The sequence below is a fragment of the Nelusetta ayraudi genome, unplaced genomic scaffold (genome assembly GCF_046127955.1).
Source record: "Nelusetta ayraudi isolate G7.1 ecotype Tasmania unplaced genomic scaffold, CSIRO-AGI_Nayr_v1 ptg000042l, whole genome shotgun sequence".
In the NCBI taxonomy this organism is placed as follows: Eukaryota; Metazoa; Chordata; class Actinopteri; order Tetraodontiformes; family Monacanthidae; genus Nelusetta; species Nelusetta ayraudi.
The window spans coordinates 19,121,729-19,128,437 of NW_027466092.1; the positions used below are offsets into that span (position 1 = coordinate 19,121,729).

Sequence of the window (6,709 nt, forward strand, 5' to 3'; positions counted from 1 at the left end):
CCTGTACCTTGAAGTTATAACTGCAAATTTGCTTACGTGTCATTTCCTATACAACGCTCCGGCTCCGGACACCCAAGATTTTCCAGTTCTCCCAAGTTATTACAAATGCGTCTGGTACAGTTTTCTGGGAAAGAGCCAATTTCCTCATCAGGAAAATACACATTGCCTATGGGAGAAGGTTTGGAACAGGTCAAGAATGTCACCCATAAAGGTTCAGTGAACACTTTGAACACAAAAATGAAAGAAATCTCCTAAAATGCTTTTTTTTTTTTTTTTTTTTCAGAAAAGTTGTTGAAAAGTTTGTTATAAAGACCTCTGTGCGAACCTGATTCTATGCAGGCAGTGACATCCAGACTTCTACTGTTGTCACGGGGAGACCCTGTGTTGTTAATCGTGATTTTTTTTTCTTGCACAACTCCATTAATTGTGAAATTAAACTCCTACAAAGCAAAAACATAATTTGATCCATGCAAATAATGTCCACATTTGCTGAACATTCTTAAATGACAAAATAAAGAAAATAATAAAAGGGAGCGAGGCCATTCGCTTCTCTTGAACATATGTTTATATTTATACTCACAAAAACTCTTGAATCTGTTGCAGAAATCTTCACAGCTGATTCAGACCCAAATGCTAAAAAGTCAATCTTAGCCTGAGTAAAGGTAAATAAACAGAATAGTTATAACCAACACATTTTCTCTTAGCTTGTAAAAGTTTGTCCCTCAACGCTGAGTTTCACTTACATTAGCATCATATTTTATTCTCAGGCGGTTATAACAGACGAGTGACTGAGAAATTGATGGCAAGATTCCAGTTAATTTTGCAATAGTAGCATTGCTTGGCGAATTCAATGTTTTTATTGACTTAATAGTAAATAAAGGTCCAATGATGCAGTCCTGTGTGGTAGTGACGTTGTAATAATCCTCAAAACATACTGCTGACACATTACTGTCCGAAGTAACCTGGAAAATCACAAAGTATATTTTTGTCAGTACAAAAAAGTACTTACTTAAACTCCGCTCTATGACATCCAAACATTTAGATGATCAGCTGTCAAATTGCCAAAACAAGGCAAGAAACAGTCTAAGTCAAAGAATTCATTCATTCATTCATTTTCCATACCCGCTTAGTCCCGAGCTCAGGGTCACGGGGGTCTGCTGGAGCCTCTCCCAGCTGTCTTAGGGTGAAGGCAGGGGACACCCTGGACAAGTCGCCAGTTCATCGCAGGGCCACATAGAAACAGACAACCATTCACACTCACATGCACACCTACGGACAATTTAGAGTGTTCAATTGACCTAACATGCATGTTTTTGGAGTGTGGGAGGAAGCCGGAGAACCCGGAGAGAACCCACGCAGACACAGGGAGAACATGCAAACTCCCCGGAATCGAACCCACGACCTTCTTGCTGTGAGGCGGCAGCGCTAACCACGTCGCCACCATGTCGCCCCTCCAAAAAGAATGAACACTGCTAATGCTGGGAATTATTCAGATAGGGACATGTAGTGGCCACTGTGACAGGAGAAACCCCAGAAAACACTCCAAAACATGTTACTTACATAGAGTTTGGAGTAACTTTTGCCGTAGTATTTAAAAGGGCAAGGTGTCACATCAAAAAGGGAATTGTCCCCAGACACTGATGAATAACAGAGACACACACAAAGACAAAACAAGAAGTGAGGAGCTGGTTGAAATGAGATGTGTAATTGATGAATAATTCACATCAACAGGCAACCATGACAACCACACTCCATGAAGACGACATGTTTTCACTAAGGGTATCAAAGTTAAAGTTCTTAACGCGTTAACTTACAACCGCTTTATCGCCGACAATTTTTTTTATCGCGCGATTAACGCACACGGTGCTTTTTGAACCTTTGGCCACTCCGTAGATTGTGGAAACGGGAAATGAATTGACTCACAGCACACAGTCACACGCTTGCAGCCGGCTTGTAAACACAACAAAAAAAAGAAAAAGACACGGAGCGTAGATGAGCACTAGGAAGGACTAACGTGGATAAGACGTCCATTGTAAATGGAAAGTTCTACTTCAAAACCCTGCCAGATGGCAGTCTTGAGAGGACAAAAGTGATATGCATTTACTGTAACGAGCGCTTCCATTCTGCGCCCACGTTAATCAATGTGGTGGTTCACACTAGACGCGAACAAGCGCGCGGCTCGCGCCATGCAGTTGTCGTTTCGGCGTCTGCTCTATTTTGTGCGCGAGCCGCGAGCGATCTTCGTCAAACCTACAGGAAGTCGCTCAAAAAAACCGAGAAAATCCGGTGAATTTTCAAAATAAACTAATATCAAAATAAAAACCGAATGACAAATTCGATCATATTTGTATGTTATATTTGTCAGTACATTGTATCAGAGTGCGAGAGAGATTAAACAAATACACACACACACACACACACACACACACACACACACACACACACACACAGAGGAAGACTTGATCAAAATACGTCTGTTTGATCCTAGAGATGCCGGTCAGTGCGTGTTTCTATTTACACACATACGCACACACACACCTACGCCCATTTGCGTCTGGTGTGAACCACTACATTGATTAACATGGTCGCCGAACTGAAGCGCTCGGTGTAAGGTTCATCCTTTTGTGTTAATGCTGCTGAAAAAAGGGGATGAATAGTTCAAGTTTGAGTTGAAAAGTAAAATATACAAATTTCGGTAGTACTAGTAATCATTACTATGTAATGTTACAGTTATGCCCATCTGTTATCTTTGTTGAGCTTGAGTTTATAATTATTTTTTTGCTTGTTGCTTTTGTTTTGTTAGTAGTACTTGTCATTGCTCCAACACGAATAAACATGCTGCATTTGCAGAAAGCAAGTATTTGCCTACTCCCATGTTGATATGATTATTTAAAAAAATGGAAAAATATCAGTTTACAGTAGATTTAGAGCAGATAAAAAATATGCGATTAATTTGCGATTAATCGTGAGTTAACTATCGAAAACCATGCGATTAATCGGATTAATTTTTTTAATCGACTGACAGCTCTAGTTTTCACATTTCAGCGCTTCACAACATCCAGATCATAAAACTGTTTAGTCGCTTTTCCAGGACTTTTGAGGGCAGGATTTAACAATGGTCGATGTGCAGGTGCATGTTACCTGTTGTCCATATGGAGGCTGACAAAAAGAGCACTGGGATTAGGTGGAGCATGTCAGCAGAAGGACGTGCAGGCAGCCAGAGACACAAATTCAGCCTTTCTGCAACATAGAGGTTTTATCTTTCATTTCCAATACGGTTCCAGGTTTCCAGCGACTGTATGCAGCAGATCTGTGATGGCTTGTGTGTTTAACTGGTGCAGCTTTCACATATAAGGAAGAGGCAAGACTTCCAACAGAAGTTCAACAGTTGCAACACAAAGCCCTTTCAATGTCACTTAAATGGGAAATCACTGCGCTTAATTTTCAACCACAGCAGGATGTAGATATTAACATTATTATTTTATTTTATTTTTTTAAAAAAGGGGTGCAGCAAAAAAAAAAAAAACTGTGAATATAAAGTAGCATAATTCATGTCTGTTAACAAGACGACACTTTGTCCCGTAAATAAAACACCTTTTTTTTCCTAATGGTTGAGATGTTAGTTTGACTCTAAAACATATGAAAACATTTCAGGAAAGATTAATGTACAAACTAAAAAGACATAATTTTAATTATTTTTTTTCACTTTTTACTAAGCCTGCAAACATGTTTCTTTTTTACTGCATGGTTCAGTCCTGCGTGGCTTCATGTTATGCAGTGTCTATTACAGTGTTGTAACAAGTCAAGCAGCGCAAGAGGTTTAAAACCAGGAAAGCTGTTTGATCAAAATCTTTACACAATCAATATTTTGTTGTTAATTAGTTCATAATTGAAAAAGCTAATCAAAGAATGATTTCTTAATAGTTTGTTATGTGCAGTCTTAGTTCATTATCTTCATTGACTTTTTTGTTTTTGTTTGTTTTTTAAAAAATATTTCTTTATTTTGGATATTTGAGTGAAAATGCAATAACAAATTTTCTTTGTGTAGACAAAATTAAATATATTTAGGTTTGTGCAAAAAACAGTACTTGTGGGTTATTTTATTGATATAATAAATATATATTTTCTGATGATATATTAGCTTCTAACTGACCATCATAGTAGGTCGAAGCCAACATTGATTTTAGTTTAGCTACTTTCTCTGTGGCCTAGTACAAGTTCCTGAAGGGAAGGCTTCCTTACCTTCCTTACCACGTGAGGATGGTGGAGATCAGTGGTGACTCTGAGGCTGCTGCAGGATGCTGCTGCAGGATGCTGCTGCTGTCAGTTCTGCTTTTTATGCCGGTTCTTCCAACCTGACAAGAGGTATGCCAGAGGGTGGCGTCCACCCCCTTTTCAATTAGCTTACCTAACTTGTTTTTGCTCATGTTTGTCTGGTACATTGCTTTTACATTACTGACGTCAGTATGTGCGGGATTTTGGACTCATGTCACTTCGGGACAAAGAAAATCTCCGGCTTGAAGGTGTTGAGGAGAGTTTGATGAGGCGAGGAGAAAACATTAAACATTAAATGTAAAGCCGTAAAGTGATGTGACAAACATCACAGGGAATTTTACCCATATAAGTTGTGTTTGTAGTAATAAGAAATTTTGTGCAATTTGTGGCCTTAACAACTTTACCATTTATCTTGGCTCACATTATCCGTCCATCCATCTTCTGCTGCTTATCTGAAGTTGGGTCACGGGGGCAACGGTCTCAGCAGAGACACCCAGTGTTACTGGGGGCACCCATTCCCAGAGGGCGTCTGTACTCCCTCTCCAGGTCAGAACAGGAGGCCATGGACGCCTACATCCAGGATTCACTGGCGGCAAGAATCATTCGGCCTTCGTCGTCTCCAGCCGGTGCAGGGTCCTTCTTTAATAATATTTGAAATACTGTGGCCACTGACAAAGCAGGAACAGTCAGCGAACCAAACTTAAAAACAAGCAGATCTGAAGCAAGCTTCTTTTCAAGCAGTTTTATCCTCAATTGTGTTTCTTCTCTGTTGGTTAAACTAAATGAAATGGTTGAAAACCAGGACGCCCAGGACATGGCGTGAAACAAGGGCGTGACTTTGAATTGAACACTGGGGTGGAGGTTAACTTTTCCACCTATGAAGGAGGTGTGAGGACACACCCTAGTCTGGACTGTGCCATATACAGCTGAGGTCAAAATTATTTACTATATATATACTATATTTATTATAAAAGCAAAAAATATACATACTATATCTATGTTGAGCTTAACAAGAGACTGAGGAATCGTCACTCTCTAAAGATCAATATGAAAAGACAACAAAGCATACCAATAGTACTGGAGTACAATCACAAATAGGGAGAAAGATCGAGTGCTCCATTTAACCCTTGATAGATGGTAGCCTTTAATGTTCATATCCTATGGACTTCACATAACAATGTGTTTTTTTTGTTATTATTTTTTAAACAAAAAAATGTACAGCAATGGGAGTCTGTTTGCCCCAAATTATTCAAATCTGTTTATGGGAGCATGGTAAGAAACATTTATTTACTCTGATTTCAATATTTCTTTGGACAAAATCATACGGTGGCAAAGATACAGTATATCGATGATATCATCCTGCTGTGGTCAGGCTCACTTCTACCTAAAAATCTTTAAAGATGTCAATGGAGATTAACATACTTCTATCTTTATAAAATCAACTGATCGTAACACAATTCTTTGAGCAGATTTCTTTTCATCCTCCATGGTTAACAGATAATATTACATGTAACGTATATGTGATTCAGGAGAAGACTTTGAAAAAGATGCTCAAGATATGATCCAGAGATTTAGGGCAAGAGGATATCAACATAAAACTATATTTAGAGCTCACAACAAAGCAAAATGTCTCTCTAGAGAACAATGGCTGACCCCTAAACAGAAAGAACAACAAAACTCTGATCAGGTGTACTTTGTGACACAATATAGCGACCATGCAAATACAAATAAACAAATTGTTAAAAGAAATTGGGACATTTTGACAAGTGGTTGTGCTCTTAGAGAAGCTCTTCCAGATTTTCCAACCATTGGCTTCAGAAGAGCTCCAACCTTGAACGATATACTTGTCAAAGAGTCATCTCCCCTCTGTATCACAGAACATCTGGCTTTCCACTAGAACAGGTGACCACAAGTGTGGACATTGCAATCATTGCAGTAATATGTTGAATGCCAACTACTTTATTAATGTGACATCTGGTCATAAGTCTGGCATCCATTCATTTATTAATTGCAATGCTTCTTTTGTTGTTTACAGACTTGAGTGCCCATGTGGACATTTCTACATTAGGAGAACAAAGCACAAATTGAAGGCAAGATTGGCAGAACATAGGCATGCAATTAGAACTGGTACTCCACAGTACCCCATGGCTGTCCATTATAAAGATGCAAATCACAGTAGTTGTGACTCTGAGAGATAAAAGAACCCACAAGACATAATCACAAGAAAAGACAGAATGAACTGACCCTACGTAAAATTTTTGCTTTCAAAACACACCTTCTGTACTTAATCAATCAGCCTTCAAGCCACACCTGCGCAGAAGAAGATAGTGGAGGCTCATGATAAGGAAGATGGCTCTCCTGCCTTTTCCAAGCGTTTCACAGTGGCAAGAGCCGCTGTTCGTTGCATCATTGTCAAGTACAAGCAGACAGATTC

General features: G+C 39.1%; 1 long non-coding RNA gene across 1 annotated transcript; it reads right to left on the reverse strand.

Annotated features, from left to right (window-relative positions):
* Positions 1–280: 280 nt before the first annotated feature.
* LOC142894269 (uncharacterized) lies at positions 281–1,643 on the reverse strand. The gene is made up of 4 exons (XR_012927804.1): positions 1,561–1,643; positions 744–962; positions 581–652; positions 281–440 (listed from the first exon to the last, which is right to left on the reverse strand). It is a non-coding gene; the product is annotated as an uncharacterized LOC142894269 (long non-coding RNA).
* Between the last annotated feature and the right edge of the window lie 5,066 nt (positions 1,644–6,709).